This window comes from Eutrema salsugineum, unplaced genomic scaffold (genome assembly GCF_000478725.1).
Source record: "Eutrema salsugineum unplaced genomic scaffold, Eutsalg1_0 scaffold_1, whole genome shotgun sequence".
Taxonomy (NCBI): domain Eukaryota; kingdom Viridiplantae; phylum Streptophyta; class Magnoliopsida; order Brassicales; family Brassicaceae; genus Eutrema; species Eutrema salsugineum.
In genome coordinates this window covers 19,437,468-19,448,558 of record NW_006256909.1, presented here as the reverse complement: position 1 = coordinate 19,448,558, position 11,091 = coordinate 19,437,468, and the positions used below count along the sequence as shown (strand labels likewise).

Sequence of the window (11,091 nt, the reverse complement as noted above, 5' to 3'; positions counted from 1 at the left end):
AGAATTGGTTATATTATGCTCTTAAAAAGATATAGCAAAAAGTTTTCCATGGTCGGTTTTTGTGTCGCTCTTCTACAGATCTGGCTAATCCTCTAATGTGAAGCGGTAAGGCCTAGGTTCGGTGATGGTCGCGAAAGCTTCTGCTCCAACGTTTGGCATCGTCCTCTCCTGGCTGGGAATTGTTTCTCCCTGGATTCCCTATTAAAGAGCCTTTATCAAGGCGGAGGGTGAAGGTCACGAGTATGTGATGATCGGAGGAAAATCCTACGGAAGTGAGAAGATATCCAACCAATCATGAGCTAACTTATATTCACTGTAGAAGAAGTTTATATGATGATACCGGCGGAGACAACAAAGTCGCTAAAGCATCGCAGCGATGAAGAGTTGCCGGCGGTGAAGGTCGGCATGGAACCGATGGTGATAGCTCAATTGGAGGACACATGTTTTATTAGTCATGACGTTAAGAAGTTTACACGTATTCTTATACGTGTTTCATTTGTATTTTGGGTTTATTGGGCTATTTAACCTTGGGTTTGCACCTATGTATCAGTACTCTTTGCCTTTGTGGCTTTAATCTAAATCCAAAGTTGACGTAAATAGTGAAGGCGGCTCCACAAATTTATTCATGTTTTACATCTATGACCACATGTTTGACTTTGTAGATTGCTGCTTTTTCTTACTTTTGTAATAAAAACCATTTTTAAAAGTTTTTTCTTTGGATCAAATATATGGTGGACCAAATATAATAATAATAAAATAAATAAATAAAGAAAAGAATCTCCGCTGCTTCTCGAGTCTTCCATAATACATTCCAATCTAGCTTTGATCGACAAATTGCCAGTCTCTTCTTCATCTAATATAAAATCACATCTTCTCCATTTTCGTTTCGTATCTCTTCACATCTCACCGATTCCGAATTCTCAATCTTCAGGTAATGTTTTCTTCAATTGCTAATTCTTATTTTCTTCTATATTCTTGTCAGAATTTTTAATTTTCGTTATCTCCATAGAGATCTAAATTTGCATGGTCAATTGATTATCTTTTCTTCTTCTTCCTTTGGTGTATTTTTTTCCTTTTGTTATGTTTCCAGGGAACCTCTGTCTGTGTATCAGTTAATCGACCATGGCACATATCCTTTGTGGATCTGTTCATTTAGATTTCATTACATTTTTCTTAGATAGTTTTTAGGGTTTTCCTTTTCGTGATATTTGTTTGGCTTTAATTGAAGCAAACGCGGTAACCAGAGAGAGCGTGATCGGGAAAGAGCACAAGCAAGAGGTAATCATAAACCTAAGCAACCTAAGAACGATGGATTAACCCCTGAACAGCGACGAGAAAGGTAACGCATAAATCTCTAACTTTCTCTTATTGTATCATGGATAAGGTTGTGGAATCAATAACATTATAAACATAAAATCTTGGGTAGACTTAATAAGATCTCTGAAAAAAGTTGTTCATAGAGTTTCTTGTTGATGATGATGATGTAGGTTTCTTTCTCTTTAAAGCATTCGGATTAATTAATTAGATTTTGTATATCCTTGTTCATTTGGATAAACCTTTGGTTGTGGAATTATAGTTTAATAAGCTCAATGATATTAAATCATTGAAAGCTCTGCATAGTTGCTGAGGGTGTTTTTTTGTTGAGACGTAGGTTTAAATCTGTCTATTAGGGCAAGTCTTGGATAAGATGTTAAGCATTAAATCTTTGGTAAACTTAATAAGAGATCTGAGATAAAGCTGTTATTGGTGCTCCTTGTTGATGATGATGTTGTTGGTTTCTTTCTCTCTAAAGCTTTCAGATTAATAGTTGGATTTTGTGTATCTTGGTTCCTTTAGATAAAAGCCTTAGGTTGTGGAATCAGTAAGCATTACAATTTACAAACATAAATTTTTTTGTAGACTCAAAAGTTGTTATAAGTGTTTCTTCTTGATGATAATGGTATAGGTTTCTTTTTCTGTAAAACTTTCAGATTAACTAATTAGACTTTGTTTATCTTGGTCTATTCCGATTAAGCCTAGAAGGAGAATACGATGATTAGGTTGTGAAATCAGTGTGTAATAAGCCATAAAATCCTTAGAAGCTCTGGGAAGTTGTTGAGAGTGTTTTCTGTTGATGCTTATGTTTATGTAAAATATATCTAAAGCTTTTAGATCAAGTTTTTAGATTTTTGTTATGTATTTGTTGATTTGGGATGTTGGATTTGATTTATCACTTTATTGTTAGTGCTATGCTGATAGAGATTAGATGATACTGTATATGTGGTGTAGAGACGCGAGAGCATTGCAAGAGAAAGCAGCCAGAAAGGCAGGACAGTCAATGGGAGGAGGTAATCATGACCATTTCCTAGGCGTTGGAGCTAAAATCAAGAAATAAGACGCGTTACGGTCTATATTCAGTTAGGGGTTTGTGGGACATTTGGGGTATATATTGTTAATTATCATCTTAGTCGATTCTATATCGTGATGGGAGGAAATATTTTGCTACTGTCACTTTGAGAGTTGTGTTAAGTCTTGAAGCATTGAGTCTCGTATGATTCTTATCTTGGCTTATGAAGTTTTTGTTGTACGTTTTGTTTTGAATTGGAATGTGTTCTTCTTTCGTTCTTTTGTTTAGAGTTTCTCGGCCTCGGGTTTTGGATTAGGATTCGCATTCCCTTGTTAGGGATGTGTTGTTGTTCTTGTGTGGTGAGGAATTCCAGTTTTGTTATATAGAATTGACACTAAAAATGTTTCAATGTATCGAATTGCGTACTTTGTCATGGTAAGGTACTCGTGTAAGTGTCATTTCAATAACAAATATCTTGACATCTCATTTTGAAGGTAATAAGAAAAAAAGTTGTGGACCCATATCTTTTACGGTCCCTAATGTGTTTGGTCATTTACACATTTATGAATAAATAAAATGTCATTTGAATTCTTGTACAATTCAAAATTGCATGAAGCTCCTCGGTTTTTTATTTATTGATTGTATTAGGTTAGTACTGGAATCCACTCTTTGTTGCTCTCCAACTCCAACCATGACAATGTAGGTTAGATCACCGACCTAAACACCAGTTTTGTCCTCTTTTTTAAAATGTCTCTATCTATCTAGCTAATTGCTAAGAACAAACATTTATATTCTTAAAGCTTACATAAATATACTCTAAAATAACACAAAAGTAGTTTTTATTTTAAATCTAACGCACCAAACTTTAAATTTCAAAAATAGCACAAATAATATTGTAAAAGTATTGTTTATCCTGAATTATTAAAAAGATATTAAAGCATTATGTTTGGATTTTCAAATATTCAATTAAAGATTTAGTTTTTTCCTCATTAAAATAAATTTTTGAATCATCCTATATATTAAATGAGAATGTAATTTAATGAAAAAATCTGATTTGTTTTAATTTGATTGGTTTAAAATGAGCTCTTTGCTTATATCAATGATGATGTTTATTTCATGTCAAATGTGATATAGCAAGGATGCGCTCTGCGCAATTTCATTGGTTCAGAAATGTTGATGTGTAATTTTTCTGGAAGTTTTCATATTTTAAAATAATTAAAAACTAAAAAATAATAAACGGATAAACACGCGAATTTTTATACCCGATCCGGACTAATTAAGTGTAATTTAAAAACATCCTAAGGCCCAATACTTTATACAAGCCCAAATATCTTTCATTTTTGAAATTATGCTTTTTAAAAAAAATTCACGTAAAAAATATTTTTTTTCTAAAATAAAAGATTACATTAACTATTAGCAAGATTTACCGGAGTTAATGTAACAGAATATACAAAAACGTTAATATTTTAATAAGAATCAATAATTTATCTTCCATTTTAATACCTAGACGTCAATTTTGGCAATTCAATCAATTTGAAAATATTGATTCTCAAATATTTCCGCAACAATACCTATTTCTACGCACATTCTGTATATCCATATTCTTCATTTCATTCTTTTTTTGAAATAATTTCAATCTCGTCTAACAGCAATTTTAAAATTTTGTCATTGACTTCCTCTCCATATATATACCACCATCCTAAACACTAAAAATCAACCATTCTCATTCACCAAATGGCTTTAGTACGCAGATGTACAGCTGCTATACCATTTGCAAAATTAGATCAATCCAGTGAAATTCAAAAAGTTATAGCTAATATATTTTTCCTTTGGAAAGTCTAGAACAGGCAGTCTGGCTTTGTTATAGAAATGGTTATGGTACGAAGAGGTTTGTATGCTCTTATGTATTTTGTTTTTCGTTATTTGATCAATCTATAGATTATAGTAATATTATTTATGTGTGATTTACAGGGCATTAGAATTCACACCACTGTTGATGAAGAATTGATCGCAAAACATAAGGGCATTCTTATAGAAGGGAAATCAATTTCTATTAATTGCTTCATCATTAAAGAATACTATAGTGATTTAGGACTACTCCATTACCATACAAAATTGTTTTGTGCAAAACCACCCGTGCTAAGGAGATTACTGATTTTCCATCAAACTTGCCAGAGAAATATTTGTCTGATTTCAAGTCAATCAAGGAAGACAAGCTAGAAAGAAACGTCCTCATCGGTACGTTATCATCGAGATTTTGATAAATATATTATATTGTACCTATTTATCATTGTATACAAATATTTTGTCTTCAAGATATAATTGGACAAATTTTCATAGTGAGGAGTTTGGAAGTTCTCAAAACTAAAGGCAAAAGTGAGATCAGCGAGAAATTAATGATAACACTCCGGGATACCAAGTAAGTAGTTATGATATCATACCGAAATATAAAGAAAATATTTTAACGCTGGAACGCTAATATGTTTAATGCTGAAGCAATGTCCAACTGAAATGTACACTATGGGGACAATATGCAAAAGCAACTGTTGAGTAGACTGACAAATATATGGCTGCTATTGTTGTTTGTGTAATGCGATTTGTCTGTATAAAAGAGTACAAACACAATATCACCTATTCATATGTACACAGTTGGTTGAGATTGATATTGCATTAGTTTGTTAGTTATTCTTAATTTTTATTTTTGAGTATAGGTGACATATCAATATCAAATGCTTTCAACTCCACCAAAATTTTGTTTGATCCTGACGTCAAGATCGTGAAAAATTTCAGAGAAAAGTATGTTATGTCACAATTTTAATAACATTTTAACATTATTGTATTTATATAATTATTTTGTACGGTTTTGTAGGTTATCAAAAAACAACCAAATGATTGTTTCAACCTCTTAGGGTGGTGCTATTGACTACCATGAATAATTTTTAGGTGTGAAAAATAGGAGGCAGACAATAGCTGGAATTCGTGATACAAAAGTGGTATGAGCTGTATTTTATTCATGGTAAAAATATATTTACATTTCAATATATACATATTAATGGTTTTGTTATACCCCGACAAGATTGTAACCTGCGTAATGGTCAAAGACGTTGACACTTCAAAGCTGTGGTATTATTGGGCATGCAAACCTTGTAATATCAAAGTTTTAGAGCATGGCATTATGTCTGATTATGAAGATTACGATAAGAGGATTCCTCTTTTCAGTTGCAAAAATTTTGGAGATATTTATTCATATGATACCATCGTTGCAAGGTCATACAATGATTCATCCCATAAAGTCAAGAAAATATTAATTATTTCATTTACACTTTCTTTGGTAAGAGATATAACAGATAGCAGAATTATTTCATGTAGACTTTCTCTGATTGACTGACTAAATGTTCGCCTTATTTTATTACGTTGATTCGTCGTATAATACATTTATTCCGACAATACATTACATGTTGATTCAACGTTCAAATAACTGATCACTTTTATGTTTCCTTACAAAACTATGTAGGTACTATATTATATTATTTGTAACTGACGATTCAGACGTCGATGTCCGATTTCTGATGTTTGATGACACTACTCAAAGACTGTTAGGTCATTCAGCTGAGTCTATAATAGAACAAAATGATAAGGTTATTGGTTAAATCCTTATATACATTATTTACATTTACTGAAATTATATTAATCCATTTAATATAATGATGCGCAGGATTTACCAAGAGAGCTCCCTGATGGCTTGACAAAGCTCCTAACTATGAGGATGCTTTTCAAAATAACAATTTTAGAAGAGCATACAAAAGGAAGCCAATCTCCGTATGTAGTTAAGCTATTGTCTCAAGATGTCGACATTGACTGAGTGGGATTCTCGATCAAATCACTACAAGAAAACAATCGTTTTCCAACGGTCCATTACGACGGTTTTCAAATCGTCGCAAAATTACAACGATTTTACGACGATTTTACGTCTAATTTTAAAACCGTCGTAACACCGTCGTGTAAAAAAATCATCGTAAACTCGACGTACAATTTACGACGAATTACGACGATTATACATCGATAACGAGAGATTTTCTAGTAAATGTAAAATCGTCGTAAATTCGATGCAAAATTACGACGAATATACAACGACTGCATTTCGATGTACATATTACGACGATTTTACGTCGAAAAAGAAGTTAGGTGAAAAACATTTAAAACATGTTTACCTAACAATTGTAGATGAAAGATTTTATCGCATAATCGTCGTAAACTCGTCGTAATATTATTGTTGAATGTAAAACCGTCGTAAAAAGTCATCGTAAAAGCGTTGTAAAGCCCGAAATTTTCCTATAAATAGATCTTCATTCCTTCATTCAATCACAACACATCATCATTCAAACATAAGAGCATCTTCATCTTGGAGACCCATTGTAGGTCTCTTAAATTTTAGTATAGTGTTGTAAATCCTTATATATTGGGTTGTCCATTGCTGGAAACCCGAATTAAGAGTTATATTACTTTGAAAAAAAGAAATAATAATATTATAAGGTTAATTTACTCCATTCACGTGGCTAGACGTGACACAAGAGACCACCTCCTTTATTGTCTAATCAATAAAAAGAGATATTATTTTGAGTTTATTTTCAAGATGTCTATATACGAGCTAAGAAGTTTGATGTATATGCGTAAAGATTCAGATGGGGCGTTGACAGAAGAGTTCAAGAACGGATTAGAAATATTTATGTTTCAGGCTACAAATATGGAGAGAACGAAAGATAGTGGGAAGATGTTTTGTCCTTGTTTGAAATGCAAGAATATGAGGTATACACTAACCAAAACCGTGTGGACGCATTTATCAAATAGAGGGTTTATGCCGCAATATTTTGTTTGGTATCTACATGGAGAAGGATATGGCAGTAATACTCATGGGAATGCTGGTAGTAGTAGTAATTATCAAAGTCATGTTGATATTGATGAATCGAATTATGGTCATCAGCCTAATCAGTATCAATATGATCAAAGTGTAGATCATGATAAGATGCACGAAATGGTGACTGATGCATTTCATGAAACGCATACTGGTAATGCTGTTGAGGAACCTAATGTAGATGTCAAACGATTTTATGATTTGTTAGACAATGCTAATCAGCCAATCTACGAAGAATGTAGAGAAGGCTTGTCTAAATTATCGTTGGCAGCTAGGATGATGTCAATTAAAACATATCATAACCTGGCTGAGGTTTGCATGGATGATTGGGCTGATCTTCTGAAGGAGTATCTACCGGATGATAACTTGGCAGCGGGAACATACTATGAAATTCATAAGTTGATTTTTAGTCTTGGTCTACCTTCTAAGATGATAGATGTATGTGTTGACAACTGTATGATTTTTTGGAAAGATGATAATCAGCTGGAGGAATGTCGATTTTGCCAAAAACCAAGATACAGGCCGCAAACTGGTAGGCGTAAAAGGATACCGTACCAACGTATGTGGTATCTCCCTATAACTGATAGGTTAAAACGGCTTTATCAATCTGAAAGGACAGCTGCATCAATGAGATGGCATGCAGAACATACACAAGTAGATGGAGAAGTTGTTCATCCATCAGATGCAAAGGCATGGAAACACTTCAATATGGTATACCCAGATTTTGCTAAGTTCAAACGGAATGTCTATCTTGGTCTGTGCACTGATGGTTTTAGTCCATTTGGTATGTCTGGTAGACAATATTCATTATGGCCAGTAATCCTAACTCCTTATAACCTTCCTCCAGATTTGTGCATGCAAAGGGAATTTCTTTTCCTAAGTATTTTGGTTCCAGGTCCAAATCATCCGAAGCGAGCTCTCGATGTATTTCTGCAGCCACTCATACATGAGTTGAATCAGTTATGGTATACTGGCGTTCGTACATATGACTGTTCTACGAGGAAAATTTTTACTATGCGGGCTGTGCTTATGTGGACAATAAGCGATTTCCCCGCTTATGGTATGCTATCAGGATGGACTACACATGGGAGACTATCTTTTCCTTATTGTCTTCATCGAACTGATGCGTTTCAGCTAAAACATGGTAGAAAAACTTGTTGGTTTGATTGTCACCGAAGGTTTTTACCGGATAACCATCCATATCGGAGGAACAAGAGGTTATTTATGAAGAACAAAAGTGTACATGTCCCTCCACCCGTTAATTTAACAGGAGCTGATATACAGGCGCAAATCGATCATTGGAGGGCAGAGGAAACAGTAACGCGTGGGGGAAACTGGCACACTCCTGCAAATATGCCTGAAGGTTATGGAGTTCATCATAATTGGCACAAGAAAAGTGTCTTTTGGCAACTACCTTATTGGAAAGATCATCTGCTCAGACACAATCTTGATGTCATGCACATTGAAAAAAAAACTTTTTTGATAACATCATGCATACAATTATGAATGTAGTGGGAAGAACAAAAGACAATGGTAAGTCAAGATTGGACTTGCCTGATTTATGCAACAGAAGTGAGTTGCATCTACTGAGAAACGGAAAAGCACCAGTTCCTGTATTTCGGTTGAGTGCAGATCAAAAGTCAGCATTGTTCAGATGGGTTTCTTCTGACGTTAAATTTCCTGATGGGTATGTCTCTAATCTTTCCAAATCTGTTGAGAAGGGGGTAAAGTTTGCTGGGATGAAAAGCCATGACTGCCATGTGTTTATGCAACGATTATTTCCATTTGCATTTGCTGAACTCTTGCCCAAAAACGTCCATGAAGTTATTGGAGGCATTGGTGCTTTTTTCGGGATCTTAGTACACGAACATTATCAGTTGATGTAATATCGCAACTGGCATTGAATATTCCAATCTTGTTGTGCAATTTGGAAAAGATCTTCCCACCATCATTTTTTGATGTTATGGAACATCTTCCTGTTCATCTCCCACACGAAGCAGAGCTCAGTGGACCCGTTCAGTACAGGTGGATGTATCCGTTCGAGCGTTTCATGAAGCATCTTAAAGGTAAAGCCAAAAACCTAGCTAAAGTGGAAGGCTCAATTGTGGCGGGAAGCTTGACGCAAGAGACTTCACACTTTACTTCATACTATTTTGCACCGAAAGTACGAACACGCAAAAGAGCTACTCGTCGATATGATGATGGAGGAGTTGGCCATACATATGCCGTTGAAGGTGTACCTGACATATTCTCGCCGATCGGACGTCTTAGTGGAAAACTAAAAGATGTTTGGTGGTCCAATGAAAAAGATTATCACAGTGCACATACGTATATCCTGTTAAAATGTGAAGAGTTGTCATCGTATGAAAGGTACTTTTTAATTAATAATATCTTTATATGAGTTGTCAGTATTAATAACTATTTGTTGTTTTTCTCAGCACATTTGTTGATGAGGTTAAAGAATGCATATCTGGGGTTTCTGAAACTGAAATCAATGATCGTAAAGATCAACACTATGCCCAGTGGTTAAAAGGGCAAGTACGTATAAAATTTTAATTAAAAAACTACTTTAATTTGCTATATATCCAAATCAAGAAATTAAAGCGGAATTTTTTTCTTATTAGGTGGACCCGAATGATCCGGATGAATTTCCAACATGGTTCCATGAGTTACTACTAGGTCCGATGGCAAAAATACCGTCACGGTGCAAAGCGGGCGACAACTAACTATGGAGTTTATGTGAGGGGTGAAATCGATTTTTATGGAGTTCTGCAAGAAATAATTGAAGTAGAGTATCCTGGATTGTTAAGGCTGAAAATTGTTCTCTTCAAATGTGATTGGTTTGATCCAACTGTTGGAAGAGGGGTACGTCTAAACAAGTTTGGAGTTGTTGACGTGAACAAATCACGACGGTACAACAGGTTTGAGCCATTTATATTAGCTTCTGAAGCAGAACAGGTAACGTTTCTGCCATACCCTCGAGTTCGATCAACAAGAATTTCATGGTTAGCTGTAGTTAAAGTGGCTCCGAGGGGCAAGATTGTAGGGGTTGAGGATGTTCCACTTCAACAGGACACTTGCGTAGATCTGTCTGAACCAGATGTTGATGAGGAGATTTTCTTAATAGACCCTCGGAACAGGCAAGTTGAAGATCTTCCCGATGATACAGAAGAAGAAGGTGATGATGAGTTTGCTGAAACCGATGATGACGATTTGGCGGAAGAAGACGGTGATGGTGATGAAGTAATAGAGGAAGATGAATCTGATTGAGTTTCATGCATTGTATTTAGTGAATGTTTGTTATTATGTAATTTGTAACTTTGTTTGTTTGAATTTTTAAAAAATCTTAAAATTCGATTTTACGACGGTTTTACGACGGTTTTTCTAAACCCTAAACCCTAAGTCTAGGTTTTAAGTCCTGAATAAATAGGGTTTCAACATTACGACGTCTTTACGACGAACCATCGTAATATCGTCGTAAGGTTATGATGGTTTTACGACGAGTACACTATTTCGTCGTAAAATCGTCGTAATGTTGAAATCCAAGAATTTGAATCTTTTATATCTTATTGGTTGTAAGGTATTTCAAAATTGTTTTTGATTGGTTATCTTATTTTATATGAAATGCTATCAATCTGATCAAAATCAAAAATTTGAAAAAAAACATACATATTTACAAGTTCATGCATGTTTTTGTAAATGTTAAGTGAAAGGTTATATATTAGATTACAGAATTTCAATTTTTACTATCTCATGTCACAAATCCATCATACATGCAAAATTGTAAACCTTTTGTTATATGTTAGGATACAATAACCTTTACATTGTTCTTTATTCAATATCCCATTTATAA

The 11,091-nt window shown here is 34.3% G+C and overlaps 1 long non-coding RNA gene across 1 annotated transcript; it reads left to right on the top strand.

The window, feature by feature from the left end:
* Positions 1-791: 791 nt before the first annotated feature.
* On the top strand, positions 792-2,757 carry LOC18029985. The gene is made up of 3 exons (XR_002896819.1): positions 792-931; positions 1,091-1,339; positions 2,269-2,757. It is a non-coding gene; the product is annotated as an uncharacterized LOC18029985 (long non-coding RNA).
* Positions 2,758-11,091: the final 8,334 nt, after the last annotated feature.